The 25,519-nt window shown below is 37.0% G+C and overlaps 1 long non-coding RNA gene across 1 annotated transcript in view; it reads right to left on the bottom strand.

The window, feature by feature from the left end:
* Window positions 1-1,491: 1,491 nt before the first annotated feature.
* LOC133760795 (uncharacterized) overlaps window positions 1,492-25,519 on the bottom strand; it is a 207,499-nt gene continuing 183,471 nt past the window's right edge. Inside the window, exon 3 of the long non-coding RNA XR_009866002.1 lies at window positions 1,492-1,540. This is a non-coding gene — a long non-coding RNA (uncharacterized LOC133760795). The remainder of the gene's footprint in view (window positions 1,541-25,519) is intronic.

The raw sequence follows: 25,519 nt of genomic DNA, 5'->3' as shown, positions 1-25,519 counted from the left end.
CAGTATTTAATTCAAACAGCTCAAATGCCACATATTAATTGTCTTAAATCATTATGCCAAGAAGAACAAAAAAAAGTGGCCCTGCATTCCTTATTTTCTGTCACTTTTTAGCAAAGGATGAACACAATGTATAAAAGTACCACTGATATGACCATCCACTACGACTTAATTCAATTGGAAGTTTTCTTTTAGCTCTTTTCTTTCCTTGCTCTGTTATAATAAGGGATGAGGTCAATGTTTTACTTATATATTGTGTGTTCACAAAGAGTCTAAACTTGTAAGGTCTAATTTGTATTTGGCAAATATTATTGTCAAATGGCTCTGAATATCAAAGCTTATCAAAGGCTATATTATTAATACAGTTTTTCTAACAAAAACTGTAGACAGGCCGGCGCCGCGGCTCAACAGGCTAATCCTCCGCCTTGCAGCGCCGGCACACCAGGTTCTAGTCCCGGTTGGGGCGCTGGATTCTATCCCAGTTGCCCCTCTTCCAGGCCAGCACTCTGCTATGGCCCGGGAGTGCAGTGGAGGATGGCCCAAGTGCTTGGGCCCTGCACCCGCATGGGATACCAGGAGAAGGGCCTGGCTCCTGGCTTCGGATCAGCGAGATGTGCCAGCCACAGCGGCCATTGGGGGTGAACCAACGGCAAAAAGGAAGACCTTTCTCTCTGTCTCTCTCTCTCTCACTATCCACTCTGCCTGTCAAAAAAAAAAAAAAAAAAAAAACCTGTAGACATATCCTGTCAACCTTCATTTTGTTTCTGTATATAATTTGCACATCTATTTGCTAATTTATTCTCAATTCATTGCCTCTACATGGCCATTTAATATGTACCAGAAAGTCATATTAATTATGTACTTTTAATTTCTGTACTTTCACAAAATGAGTGGCTTTTCTTTTGTGGTATTTAAACTCAAATGAATAAAAATTGAAAATAATAATATAAGCAATAAATAAATTAATCCCATAATAAATTAGGAGATAATAAATGCTGGGGAAATAATATAATAAAAGGCTTGGGGAGCTGGTTGTCAGTTAAGCTCATGAAGGTCACCTCAGTCAGGAGATTCTTGAGGGCAAGCCTTATGGCCCAGTGGGTCTTCCACTGCCTCAGAAGCTTACATTCCATTTCCAAGTGCCTGGATCAAGTCCCAGTTATTCTGTGCTTCTGATCCAGCTTCCAGTTATTGTGCCTGGGAAGGCAGTAAATGATAACTAATTCATCACTGGGCTCCTGCCACCCACGTGAAAGAACCACATGGAGTTCTTGCTCCTGACTTTGGCCCGCCCCCAATCCCTATCTGTTGCAAGCACCTGTGAAGTGAGCCACATTCCTCTTTCTGTCACTCTGCCTTTCAAATCAACCAAGCAATCAGTTAAATAAAAAAGCTGCTTGAAAGATCTGCAGCATGTGAGTCAACATGTAGTGATTTTTCTTGGTGTTTTGTAGTGGTGGTGAAAATCAGTCATTTGACATACCTTGGATTCATCATCGTGTTCCTCCTTCCAAATTGTCAATCAATGTTCCTCCCTTTGGCCCTAAACAAAACAAATTGTATTGTAATGGAATGAGAAAATATTTTAGAATTAAAAGGACAAGTTCTTGCCCGCTCTCCAAAATTTACTAACTTAATACCATATCACTGGGGAAGCTTCTTGACTCTTTATTCTTTAATTTGCCAATCTCTAAAATATGAGTGTAATAAATCTCTTTGTGTGATTGGTATTGTGATTAATTTTATATAATATTAGGTAGAATTAACATTCATATTGTTTTATACTTCCTTCACGATTCCTGGAGGTAATTTCAGGATTAAAAATAGCAAAGATAATAATAAGAAACTGTAAATAAATTTATAAGTAAAAACAACTATATTCAAAGCTTATTTAACTCAGAAAAAAGTTTAACTTATTACTGAATTCCTTTAAATTACTAAAAGCCTACTGTCAATTCTACATTCCAGAAATTCAAAAACTAATTAAAATTCCTCCTTAATTTATTATATAGAATTGAGGAGAAAAGCTGAATTACTATCAATTATGATGTATAGTAATGTGATAAATGCTATAATAGAGTAATATTAATTCTACAAAATTGGTGCAGAAAACTTCCTGAGTTCACTGAGACTTTTGATGGAACATTCCAAAGAAGTAGAAATTTGAGCTGTTGTTTCAGTACATTCATGAGTTCTGCAGGCTGATGTACAGAAAAATACACTTTAAAGGGAATAGCAGGTGCAATGGGGCTAAAGTACAAGAAAGCATATGTTTTCAGGAGATGCTAAGCAACACTTTTTTTGACTAGAGACAAGGGTGGAAAAGAAGAACCAGTGAGGACAAAGTTACCTAGGAATATATCCTGGGCCCTATTGACTTTTATGTCTAGTGTAAAGAAATGACATGGTCAGTTTTTTAATAAAGCTCTTCCATTCTGGTGTGCATTTAGAAAATGATGCTGGAAGGTGAGAGATAAGTTAAGAGGCTATCATTATTAGTGAAAGTGAAAATTTATGAAAGCCTGAATTAATAAATAAAAGCAAGGTTAAATGTGCTGAGAGGAAGGAAATAAAAGATATTTAAGAGGTAGACTCAAAGTGTCAAGAATAAGTCTTATATTTCTGGAGAGTTTGACATTACTTTAGTAATGATCTAAAAAGTCATTTATTTAGATAATACAAAACCAGGGACTAAGGATATAACCATGTAGGATTCCAGTGATAAAATAAAGGAGAGAAAAAAATCTGATAAGAATTCTGAGTTAGGCCGGTGCCGTGGCTCAACAGGCTAATCCTCTGCCTTGCGGCGTCGGCACACCGGGTTCTAGTCCCGGTCGGGGCACTGGATTCTGTCCCGGTTGCCCCTCTTCCAGGCCAGCTCTCTGCTATGGCCCGGGAGTGCAGTGGAGGATGGCCCAAGTGCTTGGGCCCTGCACCCCATGGGAGACCAGGAGAAGCACCTGGCTCCTGGCTTCGGATCAGCGCGGTACGGAGGCCGCAGCGCGCCGGATTGGAGGGTGAACCAACGGCAAAAAGGAAGACCTTTCTCTCTGTCTCTCTCTCTCACTGTCCACTCTGCCTGTCAAAAATTTAAAAAAAAAAAAAAAAAAAGAATTCTGAGTTGAACTATTATAAACTTTAGGGGAAAAAATGAATACATAATAGTATCATATGAGCCAAGAGAAAAGAAACATTCAAGAAAAAAGATAAAACACATTTCAATGCAAAAAAAAATAGACCACGTAAATCAAATTTAAAAAAAATATTCATTAAATTTGCTGGTCAAAATATATAAATTGATGATGTTTTCAGTGACAGAAACCCAAATCAGATAAGATTACACAAAACCAGCATAATTCACATGGCTGATACAACCAGAAGCAGTGCTAGAAATTTAAATAATTTAATCAATATGATGACTCTCCATTTCTCAGTCCTGCCTTTCTCTATGTGAATTTAATTTCTCTGCCAATTGAAAAATGTAAAAACTGTCTCTCCCTCTCTTCAATCCAGACATCTTCAAGTATCTTCTTATCAACTGTAAGTATTATAGAAAGAAAATTTAGTTTTAACAATGATCCCTTTAAATATTCTATAGGTGGCACCACTTGGTTCTAATTGGATTGGCTTTTTAAAAATTTTTTTATTTATTTATTTTATTTATTTTATTTATTTGAAAGTCTGAGTTACACAGAGAGAGGAGAGGCAGAGAGAGAGAGAGAGAGAGAGAGATCTTCTGATAGTTCACTCCCCAGTTGGCCACAATGGCTGGAGCTGCGCTTATCTGAAGCCAGGAGCCAGGAGCTTCTTCTGGGTCTCCCATGTGGGTGCAGGGGCCCAAGGACTTGGGCCATCTTCTACTGCTCTCCCAGGCCATAGCAGAGAGCTGGATGGGAAGAGGAACAGCCAGGACTAGAACTGCGCCCATATGGGATGTCGGTGCTTCAAAAAGGGCATTAACCCTCTGCACCACAGCACCAGCCCCGGATTGGCTTTCTTCATCTACTGAAGAAACTAGTTACCAATAAGACATCATTTAAAGTGGCTGAGTTCGAGTGATATTGCATCCTTGGGTTGATCAGTCCACTTAAATATAACCTCCATTTGGAAAGTGATGCCTGACAGATAATAAGTGTTCAGTAAACAATTGTTAAGGGTTCTGGTTATAGCTATTGAAGATTATTTCATAAAGGATCAATTCAATCACCAAGGAAAACTACAGACTGGAGGAAACTGGATGGAGAATTTCGTATTTTTTCACACACACAAACACACACAGCAAAGAGTTTCTAAGTCATTTCAGCAACCAAAGACCCCATAGAGAAGAAAAGGGCAAAGAGATAGGACCTATATTTAGCAACATTTTCTCAAGTTATTTGCCAATTCACAAATAAAAGTTAAAGGCTGAGAAATTAAGGTAACCTTTCGGAAGTCTTACAGAAATGGGAAGATAAATGTTGGACTTTCAGAATGTACAAAGGTGAAGAAACTCAGTAAATACGCCAAGCTTTCAGCTGACACACATGAATAGCTACATTTTAAAATAAGTGTAAAGTAGGAAAATGCCAGAAAGTTTAAAAACCATACTTAGCTCTGATATGCAAACATTTAGAAATTGTCATTCCTGTCACTCTAATTAATAATTATATGTCATCCAACAACACAATACTCACCCTTTTTAAATAAATGTTTTATTTTAGAGCAGTTTTCATTTACATCAAAAATGAGTGGAAAAAACAGGAAGCTCCTATTTACTCTGTTAGCTCTCCTTTCACACACATACACACACACATACACACAAACTTCTCCATGCCCACTATCCTCCACCACATTGGTATATTTATTACAACTGATTAACCTTCAATGAAATATCATCATCCTCCAATGTCCATAGTACTCATTGTGGTTCACTCGTGATGTTGTGCATTCTATGAGTCTGGATAGACATAGTTATAATGGCATATACCCATGATTACCATATGATATCATGTAGTTTTATCAACCTGAAAATTCCCTGTACTCCATATATTCATCCTTCTCTCTCCCAACCCTTGAAAAATACTGATCTGTTTCTATAGTTTTGTGTTTTCCAGAATGTCAGTTGATGTCATATGATAAGTGGTCTTTTCAGACTAGCTTCTTTTATATAGTCATGAGAATTTAACTATTCCTCACGTCTTTTCATAGCTTGCAAGCTCATTCTTTTTGTGTACTAAATAATATCCCATTGTCTTAATGTACTGAAATTTATTTATAAATTTACCTAGTAAAGAACATCTTGGTTGCTTTCAAGTTTTGGTATTTATGAACCAAGTTGCAATACACAGCCAGGTTTTTGTGTGGTTATAACTCTTCAAGTCCTTTGGTTAAATACTAGTATGCCAGATTGCTGGGTTGAGTGTGCTTAATTTGGTAAGAAATGGTGAAACAATCTTTTAAAGTGGCTATACCATTTGCATTCTCACCATCAGTGAATGAAAATCTCTCTTGCTACATATTTCTTCAGAATTTGGTGTTGCTATGGATTTTGGCCATTTTAATAAGTATGTAGCAGTATCTCACTGTTGTCTTAATCTGCATTTCTCTGATGACTAAGATATGGAGTATCTTTTTTTAAAGATTTGATTTTATTTTTTAACTTTTTTGAAAGGCAGAATTACAGAGAGAGGAAGAGAAGGATAGAAGGATCTTCCATACGCTGTTTCACTCCCCAAATGGCCAAAATGACCAGGGCTGGACCAGGCTGAAGCCAAGAGCCAGTATCTTTTTCTGGGTCTCCCATGTGGGTGTGGGACCCAAGCACTTAATTTATCCTCCAATGCTATACCAGGCACATTAGTAGGGAGCTGGATTGGAAGTAGAGCAGACAGGAATCAATCTGGCACTCACAGAGGATGCCAACATTGCAGGCGGTGACTTAACCTGCTATATATCACAGTGCTAGCCCCTGGAGTATCTTCATATGCTTGCTTGCCATCTATTTATATTCTCAAGTAAGGTATTAGAGTCTTTGGCTAATTTTTAATTCAGGTTGTTTATTTTCCTACTATAGTCCTTTTTAAAGCAGCCACAAAGCATATACCATGATAGGCCATATCCTAGGCCATAAAAAATCTTCAACAAATTCTTAAAAATTAAAGCCATAAAGAGAGTGTTCAGGGATGGCACTGTGGTACAGTGAATTAAATCTTTATCCGCAATGCTGGCATCCCAGATGGGTGCCAGTTGAAGTTCCAGCTGTTCCACTTCCAAACCAACTTTCTGCTGATGTGCCTGGGAAAGTAGTGGAATATGGCCCGAGTGCTTGTGCCCCTGCACTCACATGGGAGACCTGGATGAAGCTCCTGGCTACTGGCTCTGAGCTCCTGGCTTTGACCTGGCCCAGCACTGGTTGTTGTGGCTATTTGGGGAGTGAACCAACAGGTAGAAGATCTGTCTCCTCTTTTTTTCTCTCCCTGTCTCTCTCTTTGATTTTCAAATAAATAAATAAATCTTAATAGACATTTTGTGATTAAATTATTGCTTGCAGCCCTTTTCTCTTCTGGTGAGAAACAGTGTTGTTTTCCTTCATACTATTTGTTGAACTCTTATTTAGTTACAGTTAACCTTATGATAATTAAAAAACTAAAAGTAGATCTTTGTAAAAATTAAGAATGGGAATGGGAGAGAAAGGAGGAAAAAGGGTTAGAGTGTGGGTGGGAGGGAGCGTAGAGTGGGAAGTATCACTATGTTCTGAAATGTGTGTATAAGAAAGAAATGAAACTTGTATAACAAATAAAATTTTAAAAAATCTAAAATAAGTATTCTCTGAGCACAATGGAATCAATTGAGAAAGAAAGCATAGTCATATAGAAAAATCTCTAAATATCTGGTAACTACATAAAACACTTCTAAATAACTCATGAGTCAAAGAAGAGACCTCAAGGAAATTTTTTTAAAAATGCAGTGAAGTGAGTGGAAATGAATATAAAGCAAAACAAAGTTGTGAAATACATCTAAAACACTAAAGTCAGTCAATTAGAGTACAATATAATAAACACTATAATGGAGTGAGAAATTTATAGTAATAAGTACTAACAATTGAAACAAGAAAAATTCTCAAATCATTAATCTAATCTTGCCTCAGAAACTTAGAAAAAGAGCAAAATAAACCCAAACCAAGCAGAAAGAAGCCAATAGCAGAAAGTAGGGATCAATTAAATTGTAAATAGAAAATTGATGGAGAAAATAAATGAAACAAAATACTATTTCATTGAAAATATTAATAAAATTGAAAAATCTCTTTCAATGTTGACAATGAAAAGAAGAAAGGTGACAAAAATTAGCAAGTAACAGTTTTAAGACATAGAAGCACCTGGCTCCTGCCATCAGAACAGCGCGGTGCGCCGGCCGCAGCGCGGTACCGCGGCGGCCATTAGAGGGTGAACCAACGGCAAAGGAAGACCTTTCTCTCTGTCTCTCTCTCTCACTGTCCACTCTGCCTGTCAAAAATAAAAAAAAAAAAAAATAAAAAATAAAAATAAAAAAAAAAAAGACATAGCTTGCAATGCCAGGTTTGTCCCAGTTACTCAACTTTCAATCAAGCTTCCTGCTAAAGCACTTGGGAAGGCAGCAAAAGGTAGCCCAATTCCTTGGGTCACTGACACTAATGTGAGATAACACGATTAAGTCTGGGCTCCCGGCTCCTGGCTCCAGGCTTTGATCTGTCCCAGAAGGGGCTCTTGGCAGCCCAGTGAACCAGCATATAGAACCAGTGAATGTGTGAAGTGAACCAGCATACAGAAGATCATTCTTTGTCACTCTCTGTTTGTTACTCTGCCCTTCAAATAAATAATTTTTTAAAAAAGAATAAAATATGGGAAATCACTATTAATCTAGAACATACTAGATTGGCAATGGATAAATACCAAAAATAACTATACATTTATAAATTTGACAATTTAAATGAAAAAAGGACCAATTTTCTCACAGAACACCAAATTCCACAATTCAACCAATATGAAATAGATCATTTTTAATAACCTATGATGATTAGCCGGCGCTGTGGCTTAACAGGCTAATCTTCCGCCTTGCGGCGCCAGCACACCGGGTTCTAGTCCTGGTTGGGGCACTGGATTCTATCCCGGTTGCCTCTCTTCCAGGCCAGCTCTCTGCTATGGCCCGGGAGTGCAGTGGAGGATGGCCCAAGTGCTTGGGCCCTGCACCCGCATGGGAGACCAGGAGAAGGGCCTGGCTCCTGCCTTCGGATCAGCGAGATGCGCCGGCCACAGCGGCCATTGGAGGGTGAACCAACGGCAAAAAGGAAGACCTTTCTCTCTGTCTCTCTCACTATCCACTCTGCCTCTCAAAATAAATAGATAAATAAATAAATAAATAAATTTCAGCATCATCACCTGTTAAAAAAAAAACCTATGATGATTTAGAAAACCATAACTGTTTCACCTTCTAAAAAAAAAAAATCACCAAAGTCAAATGGTTAATAAATTATAAAATAAACTGAAAGTGTGTCATAGAAAAATTAAAAGAAAAAAAGAAGAAAAGAAGAAGGGAGGGTGAAGATGAGGTACCAAGGCAGGGAAAGTAAAGAAGCAACTGACATAATGGGAGAAAATATTTGCAAACTATGCAACTGATAAAGGATTAATATCCAAAATCTATAAAGAGCTCAAGAAACTCAACAACGACAGAACAATCAAGTTAAGAAATGGGCAAAGGACTTGAACAGCCTTGTTTCAAAATAGGAAATCACAATGGCCAACGGATACATGAAAAAATGCTGAGTATCTCTAGCCATCAGGGAAATGCAAATCCAAACCACAATGAGGTTTCAATTCATCCCAGTTAGAATGGCTCTCATACCAAAATCAACAAATGCTGGCTAGGATATAAGTAAAGGGTACCCTAATCCACTGTGGGTGGCAATGTAAACTGGTGTAGCACTGTGGAGGACAGTATGAAGATACCTCAAAAATCTCCTGAATATAGACCTACCATACGACCCAGCCATCCTACTCCCGGGAATTTACCCAAAAGAAATGAAATCTGCATATGAAAGAGTTACCTGTACCCCCATGTTCATTGCAGCTCAATTCACAACAGCTAATATATGGAATCAACTCAGATGTCTATCAACTCATTACTGGATAAAGAAATTATGGTATATGTACACCATAGACTTCCACACAGTAGTAAAAAAAAAAAAAAATGAAATCCTTTTATTTGCAACAAAATGGATGCAACTGGAAAACATCACACGGAGTGAAATAAGCTACTCTCAAAAAGATAAATACCATATGTTCTCCCTGACCTTTGGTAACTAATAGAGTATCTAAAACATAATTTATGGAAGTGATATCGACACTTTGAGATGGGATGACTTTGAACAGCCCTTGTCTTAACTGTTGAGCAACAGTTTTTTTCCTACTATTTGTTGAACCCTTTACCTTGTGTAGGATTAATCTTACGTGTATAAAGTTAATTTAAAATAGATCTTAGTAAAAAATAAGAAAGAGAGGTGCAAGCGCTGTAGCGCACTAGGTTATTCCTCCGCCTGCGGCGCTGGCATCCCATATGGGCGCCAGGTTCTAGTCCTGGTTGCTCCTCTTCCAGTCCAGCTCTCTGCTGTGGCCTGGGACAGCAGTAGAAGATGGCCTAAGTGCTTGGGCCCCTGCACCCGCATGGAAGACCAGGAAGAATCTCCTGGCTCCTGGCTTTGGATCAGCACAGCTCCGGTCATTGTGGCCATTTGGGGAGTGAACCAACAGATGGAAGACCTTTGTCTCTGTCTCTCTCTCTCACTGTCTGTAACTCTACCTGTCAAATAAATAAATATAATCTTAAAAAAAAAGAAAAGAGAACAGAAGAGGAAGGAGCAAGAAGTTGGGAATATGGGTGGGAGGGAAGGTAAACTGGGAAGAATCACTATCTTCCTAAATATGCATATATGGAATGAGTGAAGTTTGTATACCTTAAATAAAAAGGTATCTAGGTAAAATAAAAACTAAAATAAATAAAAGCATTCAGTCTGTCTGCATCATTGAATTGGAGAATGTAATTCATTTTCATTTAACATTATTAATAGAAGTAATGACTTGGTCCTGCCATTTTTCCATAGTATTCCTATTGTTTGCTTTGGATTTCCTCTGTACTTCTACTAGGAATTTTTCTGCTTTGCATTCTTTCATAATTATGACTATCTTTCTCTGTTTCTTTATCTAGCACATATTTAAATATCATTTGTAAGGCTAGACAAATGGTGACAAATTCTTTAAATATGTATGTTTTTGGAATGCCTTTATTTCACCTTAATTTATAAATGAGTTTTTTTTTTCTTTTTTTCTTTTTTTTTTAAACTTTATTTAGTAAATATAAATTTCCAAAGTACAGTTCATGGATTACAATGGCTTTTTCCCCCCCCATAACTTCCTGCCTACCCGCACCCCTCCCATCTCCCGCTCCCTGTCCCATTCCATTCACATCACGATTCATTTTCAATTCTCTTTATATACAGAAGATCAATTTAGTATATAATAAGTAAAGATTTCATCAGTTTGCACACACACAGAACATAAAGTGTAAAATACTGTTTGAGTACTAGTTATAGCATTAATTCACATTGGACAACACATTAAGGACAGAGATCCCACATGAGGAGTAAGTACACAGTGACTCCTGTTGCTGACTTAACAATTTGACACTCTTGTTTATGGCATCAGTAATCTCCCTAGGCTCTAGTCATGAGTTTCCAAGGCTATGGAAGCCTCTTGAGTTCACTGACTTTGATCTTATTTAGACAAGGTCATAGTCAAAGTGGAAGTTCTCTCCTGCCTTCAGAGAAAGGTACCTCCTCCTTTGATGGCCCGATCTTTCTACTGGGATCTCATTCGCAGAGATCTTTTATTTAGGTGGGTTTTTTTTTTCATAGTGTCTTGGCTTTCCATGCCTAAAATACTCTCATGGGCTCTTGAGCCAGATCCAAATGCCTTAAGGGCTGATTCTGAGGCCAGAATGCTGTTTAGGACACCTGCCATTCTATGAGTCTGTTGTGTATCCTGCTTCCCATGTTGGATCATTCTCTCCCTTTTTTTTTTTTTTTTCTATCAGTTAGTGTTCACAGACACTGGTCTTATTTGTGTGATCCCTTTGACTCTTAGACCTATCAGTGTGTTCAATATAAATGAGATCTTTGCAGGGTACAATATTCTGGGTTAACAGTTCTTTCTTTTCTTTTGGGACTTGTACTAGGTATCTCTATTCTCTACTTGCTTATACGGTTTTAAATGAGAAATGATCTGTCAGTCTACCTGGAGATGCTCAGAAGATAGTCTGGCATTTTTCTCATGCACACTTTAGAATCTTTTCTTCACGTTTTGCTGTTAAAAGCTTGATTATATTTTGTCATGGTGAAGATCTTTTCAGTTCATGTCTATTAGGAGTTCTATGTGCTTCCTGAACTTAGATGTCCTTTTCTTTCTCCAAATTAATGAAGTTTTCTGCTATTTTTTCACTGAATAGCCTTTCTTATCCATTCTCTCTTTCTACACTTTCAGGAACTTCTAAGACTCATGTGTTAGAACATTTGATAGCATCCAATATATTTCTAACACTGTTTTCAGTTTTTTCTAATTTCTTCTTTTTTTTTTTTGTTTTGGTCTGACATAGTTCCAAATATTTGTTATGAGCTCTGATATTCTTTTTCTGCCTCACCAAGTTGTTCTTAATGATTCCATCTAAATTCTCATATAATAATCCAGGTTTTTGTTTTTTTTTTTTTTTTGAAGATGCCTAGCCATTACCTTCCCTGTGTTCAGACTGCATAAGTCTGTCTCACCTAAGCATGAGAATGGAAGCACGAAGAATAGAATGTTGGCCAATGAAACATTGACATCAACCAGCATTGTCTGCAGGGTCACAGAAGAATCTAAAGCAACAGATCATTCTTGTATTCTCCAAAGACTATTTGGCTGCCTCTGACTATGGAAAAAGTCACTCTCCAAGACTACTGAGGAGATTGCCTCATTTTGAATGATTCATATTTTTAACTGGATATGTCATTTAAAACTATAATGATACCATGTTCAAAGACACATTGCAAGGAATAAACAAAAATGGTCAATAAAGTTTTATACAAGCTTTGCTATTGAAGCAAATCCTATGGTGGGTAATTGTAAAAATAGCGTACATTTCAGAAAATGGCATCCAAATTTAAGTTTCCAGTTTCATACATGGCACACAATCTTAACAATAATTAGAGTTCACATATATATGGTGCTTTACGGTTCAAAGAAATCACTGTCACTTCAGTGACTGCATTTTATTCTTTTTCTTTTTCTTTTTTTTTTTTTTTTTTTGACAGGCAGAGTGGACAGTGTGAGAGAGAAACAGAGAGAAAGGTCTTCCTTTTTCCATTGGTTCACCCTGCAATGGCCGCTGTGGCCGGCGCGCTGCAGCCGGCGCAGCGCTCTGATCTGAAGCCAGGAGCCAGGCGCTTCTCCTGGTCTACCATGTGGGTGCAGGGACCAAGCAATTGGGTCATCCTCCACTGCACTCCTGGGCCACAGCAGAGAGACTGGAAGAGGAGCAACCGGGATAGAATCCGGCGCCCCAACCAGGACTAGAACCTGGGGTGCCAGCGCCACAGGCAGAGGATTAGCCTATTGAGCCACGGCGCCGGCCTGCATTTTATTCTTAAAATACACTTATGAGGTAATGATTCTTTCTCTTATAGATGAAACACCAAAGTTATAAGAGGTGAAGTGACTGCAGAAGATTATACAGTCAGTGAATAGAGGAACATGGATTTGAACCCACGTCTAGCTGTGTATGAATCTCTGGTCCTCTGTAGAGACCACATCCTAATTATACTGTCCCTAGTTCAAAAGGAGCAACAGAAATCAAATCTGTTCTTAAAAATAAAAAAAAGGCCAGTGCCGTGGCTTAACAGGCTAATCCTCCGCCTTGCGGCGCCAGCACACCAGGTTCTAGTCCCGGTTGGGGCACCAGATTCTATCCCGGTTGCCCCTCTTCCAGGCCAGCTCTCTGCTATGGCCCAGGAAGGCAGTGGAGGATGGCCCAAGTGCTTGGGCCCTGCACCCGCATGGGAGACCAAGAGAAGGGCCTGGCTCCTGGCTTTGGATCAGCGCGATGCGCCGGCCGCAGCGGCCATTGGAGGGTGAACCAACGGCAAAAAGGAAGACCTTTCTCTCTGTCTCTCTCTCTCACTATCCACTCTGCCTGTCAATAAATAAAAAAATAAGTAAATAAATAAAAATTTTAAAAAATAGCTCTAAGTTTCTTATTTACTACCAATTACATAAAACATCGACTCAGAACCTGGATAGTCTAGGGGTGGTAATCACAAGACTCACATTCATTCATTCAGTTGCCAGCAATGGTATTACACCTCTGTTTCTGTTATTCGGGTTTTGGTTTTTTGCTGATATGTAGCATAATCTTTCATAGGCATCAGGAATATTTACATAGAATATTAATAAAAGACAGTGCCTGATACCAAGGATCACAACCTCAGAAAACAGAATGGTTATGTACTCACAAGAGATTTACACTCACATGCATACACACAAATATCTGTTGGCATCTGAATGAAAAGAAGATAACTCCAAATAGTCAAAGCCAAAATATAATTGTTAGTAGGTAAGATGCCTACTAAAAAATGCCTTTTCCTAGGGAAGCATCTTTTGAATCGGTAAGATGGGATGCTTATTTAGGCTCTGCAGGTGATCATTTATCAAAGTTGAGGCTCATATTTCACAAAGGTTCTGTGAAAAAAATATTATTAATAGACCTTTCTAGAATCATTTTGTGCCTAGCACTGAACTAGGATAAATTTACATATATTATACTTACCCATCCAAAAAAAAAAAAAGGTATTTTTCCACATTTAATAGAAGTACACACTAAGGCTCAAGAAGTTTAAAATTAGATATTCAAAATTAGATTTTTTTTATTAAAGTATTTATTTTAAAGGTAGAATGACAGAGACAATAATATGGAGGTATGGAGGAAGAGAGAAAGGGAAAAAGAGATCTTCAATCCACCGGTTTACTCCCCAAAAGGCCACAACAGCCAGGGCTTAAAAAAGCCAGGACAAAGCTAGGAATCAGGAATTACATCTGGGTCTACCACACGTGTGGCAAGGACCCAAGCACTTGAGCTATAATGTACTATTTCCCAGAAATTTAGCATGGATTACACCAGAACCAAAACAACAATAACTAGAACCAGTACTCTAATATGGGATGCTGGTACCCCAAGTAACAGTTTAAGCTTACTGCACCACAATATGGCCCCCAGAAGATGTTGCGGTTGAAATTGTAACTCCAGTCTAAGCATGCTGGTCTATCAAGCTCAGTTTCTTTCTACTACACGATCAAACCCCATTTGATTTTTTTTTATATTTTCACAAATCTTCTTTCCTTTATTGTTACAGGTAACTGATATGCATTAGAGTTCAGGGAGAAGGGCAACTGCCTCAATTGATAGTAGGAAAAAGAGAAGGCTCCCCTTCTTTGAGGAGATGCTCATAGAAATACCCCTAATGTAGATAAGTTATCATTTATACAATATAGTTCCGAAATAAGAATAAATTTACAGACCAATGGCCACAAATGAGAACTGAGAAATAAACCCATACATCTTGGGCCAATTGATTTAGACAGTGGTAAAATGACCATTCAACACAGAAATAATACTCTCTTCAACAAATTATACTTGTACAACAGGATTACCATATAATCAAACTGAAAGAAAATAATCAAACTGAACACCTAATTCACACCATATACAAAAATTAACCCAAAGCAAACCAAAGACCTAAATGAAAGGGTTAAAACTGTGAAACTATTATAAGAAAACATATAGATAAATCCTCATGACATTGGATTTAGCAGTGGATTATGAGATTTGATAACAAAATATAAGGAATAAAAAAGATAAATTGGTCTTCTTAAAAATAAAAGCTTAAGTTTATCAAGAAAATTAAGATTACCTATAGAATGGAAGAAAATATCAGCAAAATATATATCTGATCAACATTTATATATATCCACAACATATAAAGAACACTAAGATACAACAACAAAAAGATAAAGAACAAATGAATAAAAGACAAATGACATGAATATACATTTCTTGAAAGAAGGCATACAAATTGGTAACAGGCTTATGAAAATATATTCAATATAACTGACCATTAAATAAATGCAAATCATCAGGGTAATCTGAGATGGCTAAATAGAGAGAAGACACACTGATTTTACTATGGGAAGATACCAGAAAAACAAAGGAAGGACCATGTTCCATGGTGCCACCTGGAGAGATATTTTCAGTAGAAAACTTACAAAATGGAACAGAGACTCTATAGAGCAACTAGAAGAGTATACAAACATGCAGAAGCTGGCAGTACACTACCAGTGACTCCCTCAGTTCCACGCCATTGAGGAAATGCCATCTTCCCATAGCAAGGGAAGAAAAGGCTAAAGGAGCATACATGCCACTGATGATTTTGTCTGAAGGAGAACTCCACTGTTGCCACTAATTTTGAGTCCAGCCTGAAAAATGAAGGGGGCAGAGCATTCACTTAGTAATGTGAAAGGAGGCCATGTGGCTCCCCTCTGCTTCCCCATCAAAGTGCCCAACAGCCAGTGCCATCATCCCGTCACAGAGCAAGAAGCCTGCAGTGGTCCATGCACCCCTGGGGGTTTTGTTTGAGGGGGAACTCTGCAGTCCTCACTGACTTTGAGTCCAGCCTGGAGAGCTGGTAGTGTCTGGGACATCCATTCAACTCCATGAAGGAAGAGCTTATTGCTTCTCTCCTCTCCCCCACCAAAAACTCAGACTTAGCTTGCTGAGGAGAACTCCAACTAATCCCAGGGCAACTTGTAGGGCATAGAATGGATGCCCTGCACCCTGTGACTGTGGGAGTCCTATGATGGTGCAAGTTCTGCATAGCCCACAAAACTGAGAAGAACAGGAAGTGTGGCTGGGATTCTTGGCACTCACTCTGTCCAACTCTAGAAGCTCAGAACTTCCTGAGTGCTGAGAAGGGACCTGGTAGAGGCCATGCTGCACACACTATGGAGCGCATAGGTGCTACATGAAGTTAAAGCATCAGAGTGGGTGGGTTGTGCAGGCATGTGAGTTCACTCTATTCAGTGAAACAGTTCAGTTCACCTCATCACAGAGAAGGGCTGATCTCTGATTATACCAGACAGCAAGCTCATTGTTTTCCATCCTGAATATAGAAGGAGATCTGCTATGCCCAACTTAGATGTCTCTCTGGACACTTGTCCCATCCAAAAACATTGGTCAGAGATCACTGGTCCCACTCTATACATACCTCTGCAAATCTGCTGTAAGCTTCAGGAATTCCACCAAGAAACAGAGGCACATTTCTTAGAACAAAGCCTTTAGAGGACATATCAACAAGTATTTCCTCAGATGCAGAAAAATAAATGTGGAAATATAAAAAACATGAACAAGGAAGACAAATGACTATCCAAAATGAATGCAATAATACAACAATATTGGACTATGAATATGGAATTGACGAATTAAAAAGAATAATCCTAGGTTTTATCCAAAATGCAGAGATCCAGCTGCATGAATAACGGAATCTGTGCATGATATGGGTGAGAAATCTATAGAAAGATAGATACTAACAAAAAACAGCAAATTTTAGAAATGGCAAATATAGTATGTCAAATAAAAAAATACAATGGCAAGTCTTTTTCTTTTTCTTTTTTTTTTTTTGACAGGCAGAGTGGACAGTGAGAGAGAGAGAGAGACAGAGAAAGAGAGGTCTTCCTTTGCCGTTGGTTCACCCTCCAATGGCCACCGTGGCCGGCGCGCCGCGGCCGGCGCATTGCGCTGATCCGAAGCCAGGAGCCAGGTGCTTCTCCTGGTCTCCCATGCGGGTGCAGGGCCCAAGCACTTGGGCCATCCTCCACTGCACTCCCGGGCCATAGCAGAGAGCTGGCCTGGAAGAGGGGCAACCGGGACAGAATCCAGTGCCCCGACCGGGACTAGAACCCGGTGTGCCGACGCCGCAAGGTGGAGGATTAGCCTATTGAGCCATGGCGCTGGCCAACAAGTCTAGTCTTGTTTGTGTGATCCCTTTGACTCTTAGACCTATCAGTGCGATCAATTGTGAACTGAAGTTGATCACTTGGACTAGTGAGATGGCATTGGTACATGCCACCTTGATGGGATTGTATTGGAATCCCCTGGCACATTTCTAACTCCACCGTTTGGGGCAAGTCCGATTGAGCATGCCGCAAATTGTACATCTCCTCCCTCTCTTATTTCCACTCTTATATTTAACAGGGATCACTTTTCGGTTAAAATTTAAACACCTAAGAATAATTGTGTGTTAATTACAGAGTTCAAACAATAGTACTAGAACAAAAAAAAAATTCTATAATGGATAAAGTATTGCATTGTACATCAACAGTCAGGACAAGAGCTGATCAAGTCACTATTTCTCATAGTGTCCAATTTACTTCATCTTACTTGTGAAAGTGATCAGTTTCAGTTCATAATTGATCAAAAAGATAAGATTAAGTGTCAAAGGTATTAGATAAATAAGACTGGTGTCTGCAAATAATAATTGATAGAATTAAAAGGGAGAGAATGATCCTACATGGGTAGCAGGATACACAGCAGACTCATAGAATGGCAAATGTCCTAAACAGCACTCTTAATGGCCTCAGAATCAGCCCTTAATACATTCAGATCTGGCTAAATAGCCCATGAGATATTTCAGGCATGGAAAGCCAAGACACTCTGGCAAAAAAAAAAAAAAAAAAAAACTAAATGAAACTTCACTTTGAATGAGATCCCAGCAGATAGAACAGGCCATCAAAGAAGGCAGCACCTTTCTCTGAAGGGAGGAGAGAACTTCCACTTTGAATATGGCCTTGTCTAAACAAGATAGGAATTGGTGAACTCATGAGACTTCCATAGCCTTGGCAGCTCATGACAAGAATTTCAGATGATTACTGACATCATAAATAAGAGTGTCAATTGTTAAATCAACAACGGGAGTCACTGTGCACCTGCTCCCCATGTAGGACCTCTGTCCTTAATATGTTGTACTATGCCAATTAATGGTAAAACTACTACCCAAACAGTATTCTATATTTTGTGTGTCTTTGTGGGTGCAGTCTGTTGAAATCTACTTAGTATATACTAAATTGATCTTCTGTATATAAAGATAATTGAAAATGATTCGTGATGAAGAATGAGCTGGGAGAGAGAGTGGGAGATGGGATGATTGTGGGTGGGAGGGAGGTTATGGGGGGAAAAGCCGCTATAATTCAAAAGCTGTACTTTAGAAATTTATATTTATTAAATAAAAGTTGAAAAAAAAAAAGAACCAAGAAAAATAAGAAAAAACAACCCCAAATTGGTGAGAGGAAATAATAATAATTAGAGAAGATAAAAATAAAATTGTAATTTAAAAAAAAGCAAATAAAAGATCAGTGAAATAAAGAGATAGATGCTTCAAAAATAAACAAAATTGATTAAGTTTTGGTCCAATTACCCAAAATGATGGAGAAGACCTAAATTAATAAAGTCAGTGATGATAAAATGGTGTGTTACAACTTATAGCACAGAAATGAAAGAATCATCAGGGATTATTAAAAACAGACATATACCAAGAAACTGGAAAATCTAGAAGAAACAGATAAATTTCTGGAGACCTACAATTTATCAAAATTGAGGAATGAACCCATGGAAAACCTGAATATACCGGTAACCAAGGATGAGACTGAATCAGTAATAAAGATCCTCCCAACAAAGAAAAGACCAGGACTGGATGGCTTCAATGCTGAATTCTATGAAAGGTTTAAAGAATTAACTCCAATTTTCTTAAATTATTCAAAACAACTGAAAGGGAGTAAATTCTCTCAAGCTCCTTCTATGAGGCCAGCATCACCTTAATTCCAAAACTGCAAAAGATACAACAGAGAAACAGAAATGTATACCAATATTCCTGATAAAACCAGATACAAAAATTCTCAATAAAATATTAGCTAATCAAATCCAACAACATACCAAAAAGATCATCCATCCAGATCAAACAAACCTTAGTATATAAGAGTGAAGTTAACATCTTGGGATTTGATTCTTATTTTCAGCCCTTGTCTATATTCTTGTTGAACTCTTTATCTTATAATTAAGCCTGTAATTATAAATTAAAATATGCTATCACAAAAATTTAAACTCAAAAAAAAAAGAAAGGAGAGAGGAGAAAGTGAAGAAGGGAAGTAGCATTATATTTTCCTATTGTGTCTATGAACGACCTAATACCTGTTTTGTTTATACTAATAAAAAACTAATAAGTAAAAAAGAAAAACAAATCAAAACTATAATTGAACTCACTAAGATGGCAATATAAACAACTAAATAAAATCTATTAGCAAGAGAAATAAGAACTTTCATATGTTTCTAATGAGAATGTAAAATAGGATAGTTAACTTAGAAAGTTTGGCAGCTCTTAAAATGTTGAACATTTAATTGCAATATGATTTAGCAATTCCATTCCTAACTAAACTAAAAAGAACTGAAAATATGTATTTAAGTAAATACTACTTCTGAGTCTTCGTAGCACCACTATTCACAATAGTCAAAAGGTGAAAACAACCCAAATGTTCATCAACAGATGAATGGTAAACAAATAGTGATATTTGCATAGAATGCTATTATTCAATCATAAAAAGAATGAAGTAGTAATAAATGTTATGAATGTTTTTTTAAGTTTCCTTTCCTTTTTTTAATAAATATTTTATTTATTTATTTGACAGGTAGAGTTACAGACAGTGAAAGTGAGAGACAGAGAGAAAGGTCTTCTCTCTGTTGGTTCACTCTCCAATGGCTGCAATGGCCGGAGCTGAGCTGATCCAAAGCCAGGAGCCAGGAATTCTTCCAGGTCTCCCATGTGGGTGCAGGGGCCCAAGGACTTGGGCCATCTTCCACTGATTTCCCAGGCCACAGCAGAGAGCTGGATCGGAAGAGGAACAGCCGCACTGCAGGCAGAGGATTAACCTACTGCACTGGGCCCATAAATGTTATGAATTTACTGAACCTTAAAACATCATGTTAAGGAAAAGAAGCTAAACATATTTGGCCACATTTTATGATTGCTTTTATGTGAACTATCATGAATACCTACACCCATAGAAAGATTAAACAATTAGTTATTGTCAAAGAATGTATGTAGAAGGCAATGTAGAAACAATACTTATTGAGTACAGGGTAGAGCTGGTCTTCTGAGGTGATGAAAAATTTAAAAATAGGAAGAGCTGGTAATTTCATAACACCTTGAATGCATTAAACACCAGGGAAGTATACACTTAAAAAAGGTTAATTTTAAAATATATAAATTTCATCTCAGTTTTTAAGAAGCAAACCACTCTGCATGAGCTCAAATACCTCTATTTTACTCCCTAAATAAACTCAAATAGACTAAATCTTTTTGTTTATTTTATTTCCTACATGAATTCCTTGCTTTAATCTGTCCCCTTGTTCATCAACATAGCAAAGTCTCAAGGAGATCAAATACCTCAAACCACTTAACTCCTGTATGTTTAAGTAAAACAATGTACAAAATGCGTAACTTCTCTTTAAAAAGTCCTCATATCATGAACCTTTTAACCTGAAATATTCTTTTTTGAAATTTTAACATTTATCCATGAGTATCATGAGAAAAGCTTTGATAATCAAATCTCTTTTGATTTCCTCAGAGCACTGAGAAAATGACCATATTTGAGGCAAAGAATATCAATATCAAATTGATTTTGTTAGCATTCAATCTTCAACACAGAAAAACTAAGAAAATTCAATTTTGATTTAACCAAAACTTTTTACAATTATAAAATAAGATAAAACATACAGTAAGCAGAGATGGAAAAATTGAGAAATATTCATCCTGTCAGCAAACAGAAGCACTTTAGCATTGCTACTACTGGCATTGATAGCCACAAAGTATCATATGATTCTCATGCACTGGTTGCATAAGACAGAGCTAAATCTAGCCTTTAAATTCTACAAATTCCCTTTAAAATGTAAGCTATCATACTTTTAAATTGTGAGGTCATATATGCGAAAGTGATTTTTAGCAAAAATATTCACTCAACATTTATTAGACTTGTTTTATGAAAGGTACCATACTATACACATGCATAAGGAAAAAATAAGGAAACCTTTGGCCTCAAGATGTTCTTAGTTTAAGTATTACAAGTCAGATAAAGATAGTCTGCAGTCAGAGGGCTGAAGGAAAATGATGAACATGAGGAAAGGGAGGAAAGGGAGTGTTGGGTTAAATAATGATTCGTACAAGGTATTATTTAAAACATCTCCTTAGGCCTGAGGATGCATATGTATTAGGCAAATCAACAAAAAGTAAAATTAAACCTCTGGCTGAGAATGAACCAGGCAAAACAATACAGTTAAAATGCAGCATGAATGTGGAGAAATGCAAGCATTTCAATAGAACAAAGGGTAGGAAGGAAAGCTCCATAAATTCTATCTAAAATTTAAGCAAGGGTCAAATCATGAAGGATCATGTGACTTGATAAGGACTATATCCTTCATTAGGCAGACATCCAGGAAAATCAAATATTTTGATCACATATGAAACCTGATAATATCTACTATTGAATGTATTACCTGGTTTGCAGTATGATACAAAGGCTGGAACAGACTTCTGTTTCTGGCAATATTGAAGACTGGTAAACTAAATATGAAAATATGAAAATATGAAAATTATTCTAAAATATTATTTCTCCCTACTACACTCTCATTTATCTATTTTTATATACCCTTCCAGTATCAAAAAAAAATTACATTTTCAACAATGATGGAAATTTTCATTTTTAACAATGAGTGAGCCGAGAATAATAAAGAATTAGAGACCCAAAATGTGAAAAAGAGCATGGTATCTAAACATAGGGGAGCTCTGTTGTCTTTATTTTCTTAGTAAGTTGGGAGCATCCTCCAAGCCTGAGTATTCAGGCCAGTCACTCATACTGAAAAGGAAAAAGAGAAAAGTCTCAGTGTCAGAGCAATGTATGACTCGTAAATTTCAGAATGGCAAAAAAAAAAAAAAAAAAAAACAAAACATAGAAGAGAGATATGATGATGTGTTAAACTGAAAACAAACAAACACAGAGATAAAAATTAAGAAGTTTTTGTTCAGTTTTAGCTTGGGTGTGTAGAAGAGGGTTGACCTCTCCTCTAAAGTTTTTAACCAGAACTCATATATTTTTAGCTTACACTCATACTATCTGTGAGTCAACTGCTTTCTGAAGGTCAAAAGCACAATTTTGAAGTAGTCCTCAACGGTTATACAATAATTACCAGGCTAAAGGAGATGCAAATATTCTATGGCATAACACATTTAAAACCATAATGCATTTAAGTCTCTAATACCTGGAGCTCCAGAGAAAGTGTTCATCAGTTAAAGGTGATTTATAAATTAATAATGGGGCTCACAAAATAAAGAATTCAACAAAAGAATAAACGATATGGTATATACAAAATAGATGTTAAGGTACATTAAGAAAATTTAAAAGGAAATTAAAAATGTTCTAAAACAAATGAAGATGGAAGTGCAACATATCAAAAATCTGTGGGATATAACAAGAGCTGTATTAAGATGGAAGTTTATAGCAATAAGAAGATAAATTTTAAACAGGAATATTCCAAATAAACAATATAATGATGCACCTCAAGGACTTAGAAAAGCGAGAACAATGCACATCCAACATTAGCAGCAGGCAAAAAATAATAAGGATCAGAGTGAAATAAATGAATTTAAAACAAAAAAATGCAAAATATCAACACTATTGAGAGATGAGTTTTTTTAAAGTTAAGCAAAATAGACAAAACTTTAGTCAGAATAACAAATAAAAAAGGACACAAAACTCAAATAAACAAAATTAGAGATGAAAAAGAAAATACTAAAAACTGATAACACAGAAATACACAGGTCATAAGAAACAACTGTAAGCAAGTATGTGTTAACAAACTGGAAAACTCGAAGATATGGTTAAATTCCCAGATACAAATTACCAAGGTTAAATAAAGAAGATGACAGAAAATCTAAATGGGCCCATAAGACGTGATGACTTTAAAACTGAATTCTACAAAACATTTGAAAGGAAACTAACTGCACTACTTCTCAAACTTTGAAAATATTGAAATCAATGGTAGTCTACCAAATTCTTTTCACAAGACCAGAATTACTCTGACACCAAAACCAAACAAAGATACAACACAAAAAGAAAACTATAATCAATATCCTGAATGAACATTGATGTAGAAATTTTCAACAAAGCATTAGCAAACCTAATTCAACATTACATTAAAAAGATCATCATCACATCATGATGAAGTGGGGTTCATCCCAAGGACACAAGGATGGCTCAATATTTGCAAATTAATAAATAAATCATATCAACAACATGAAGAATATAACCATGTGATCATCTTAATAGATACAGAAAAAAAGCATGTGATAAGATTCAATGTCCCTTCATGATAAAAATCTGACAAATCAGGTATACAAGAAACATACCTCAAAATGATAAAGGCAATATATTGTAAGCCTACAGCCAATATTGTACCTAGTGGGGAGAAGTTAGAAGCCTTTCCCCTCAGATATGTAATAACATAAGGATGTGTGCTCTCACCACTTTTTTTTAAAGATTTATTTATTTACGGAAAGAGAGAGAGATTTTTCATTCCACTGGTTTACTCTCCAAATATTTGCAACAGCCCAGGGCTGGGGCAGGCCAAAGCCTGAAGCCTGAAACTCCACCTAGGTCTCCCACATGGGTGGCAGGGATACAAGTACTTAGGCCAAAATCTACTGCCTTCCCAGGTTCATTAGCAAGAAGCTAGATAGGAACTGGAGCAGGCAGGACTTGAATCAATACTCCAATAAGCAATATGAGCATCCCAAGGTATGGCTTAACCTGCTGTACCACAAGCCACCCCCACTTTTCACCACTCTTGTTCAGTCTGTTATTGAAAGTATTTTTAAGAGCAATTAGGGAAGGGAAACAAATAAAATATCAAAACTGGAGAGGAGGAAATCAAAATTCTATGTTTGGAGATGATGTGATTTTGTACATGGAGAAATCTACAGTTTCATCAAAAAACTATTAGAACTGAAATACTAATCCAATTATGTTGTAAGATACAAAATCAACTCACAAAAAACAGTAGTTTTTTATACACCAATAATGATTTTTCTGAAGGGAAATCAAGAAACAAATGCCATTCACAGTAGCTACAAAAATAAATATCCAGGAATAAATTTAGCAAAAATGAAGGATCTCTACAATGAAAATTATACAACACTGATGAAAATCTTCAATGACACATAAACACACAAGTAGAAACATATTCCTTGTTCATGGATTCTAAGAATTAATATTGCTAAAATGTCCATACTACGTAAAGCAATCTATAGATTCAATGAAATAGCAATGGAACCACAAAAGACACAGAATAGTCAAAGTAGTCTTGAGCAAAAATAAACAAATAAATAAATAAATAAAGCTGGAAGTATTGCAATGTGAGATTTCAAAGCATACTACAAAGCTATAGTAATTCAACAGTACGACACTGGTATAAAAACCAACATTTACATCAATAGAACAAAGAACCAAGAAATTTTTTTAAAGATTTTATTTTATTTATTTGACAGATAAATTTATAGACAGTGAGAGGGAGATACAGAGAGAAAGGTCTTCGATCCGCTGGTTCACTCCCCAAATGGCAGTGACGGTTGGATCTGGGCCGATCCAAAGCCAGGAGCCAGGAGCTTCTTCTAGGTCTCCCACACAAATGCAGAGGCCCAAAGTTTTGGGCCATCTTCTTTTGCTTTCCCAGGACATAACAGAGAGCTGGATCAGAAGTGGAGCAGCCGGGACTCAAACCATCACCCATATGGATGCTGGCACTGCAGATGGTGGCTTTACCTGCTCTGCCACAGCACCGGACCCAATAACCCAGAAATTAATCCACTTACATACAGCTAGCTGATATTTGACAGAGGCACAAAGAACATACATTAGAAAAAGGACAGTCTTTTCAGTAAATGGTGCTGATGATTCTGGACAATAATAATAATATATAATATATATTACATGTGATATTATATATATTATATATAAACTTTTTTCTTTTTATCTTTTTTTTATTTTTTATTTCATAAATGTGAATTTACAAAGTGCAACTTTTGTATTGTTATGGCTTCCCCCCCAACCTCCCTCCCTCCCATGGTCCTCCCCTCTCCCTCTCCCATCCCGCCCTTTATCGAGTTTCATTTTCAATTACCTGCATGTACTGAAGATCAACTTAGTATATACTAAGCAAGGATTTCAAGAGGCTGCATTCACACAACCGCGCAAGGTATAGGGTACTGTTCGACTAGTAGTATTTTTAAGTTTCATAGTAAAACACATTAAGGACAGAGATCCTACGTGGGGAG

This window comes from Lepus europaeus, chromosome 5 (assembly GCF_033115175.1).
Source record: "Lepus europaeus isolate LE1 chromosome 5, mLepTim1.pri, whole genome shotgun sequence".
Lineage (NCBI taxonomy): Eukaryota > Metazoa > Chordata > Mammalia > Lagomorpha > Leporidae > Lepus > Lepus europaeus.
Note: the sequence above shows the minus strand (reverse complement) of the source record. Positions and strands in the feature narration are given on the sequence as shown.